This window comes from Egretta garzetta, unplaced genomic scaffold, assembly GCF_000687185.1.
Source record: "Egretta garzetta isolate BGI_Z169 unplaced genomic scaffold, ASM68718v1 scaffold299, whole genome shotgun sequence".
In the NCBI taxonomy this organism is placed as follows: domain Eukaryota; kingdom Metazoa; phylum Chordata; class Aves; order Pelecaniformes; family Ardeidae; genus Egretta; species Egretta garzetta.
The window spans coordinates 2,510,741-2,510,942 of NW_009260696.1; the positions used below are offsets into that span (position 1 = coordinate 2,510,741).

The window sequence follows — 202 nt, forward strand, 5'->3', positions numbered from 1 at the left end:
GGGCACCCGCGTGGGCCAGGCAGAGATGGGCGTGCTTAGAAACCCCTCGAGTACGTGCTTCACGTGATTGACTTTTTGATTAGGGCAAGGGTGTTGCTAATGGCGCCTGTGCGCTCCGCTTGGGAAGAATTTGAAAGCAGCTCTGCACCTCCTCTGCTCCCTCACATTTATTTCTCTTCCACGGCGAGGTAGAGGAGATCCC

The 202-nt window shown here is 55.9% G+C and overlaps 1 protein-coding gene across 1 annotated transcript in view; it reads right to left on the reverse strand.

The window, feature by feature from the left end:
* The window catches only part of TNFRSF13B (TNF receptor superfamily member 13B), a 6,334-nt gene that overhangs the window by 1,789 nt on the left and 4,343 nt on the right, over window positions 1-202 (reverse strand). The gene's annotated exons all lie outside the window — the stretch shown is intronic.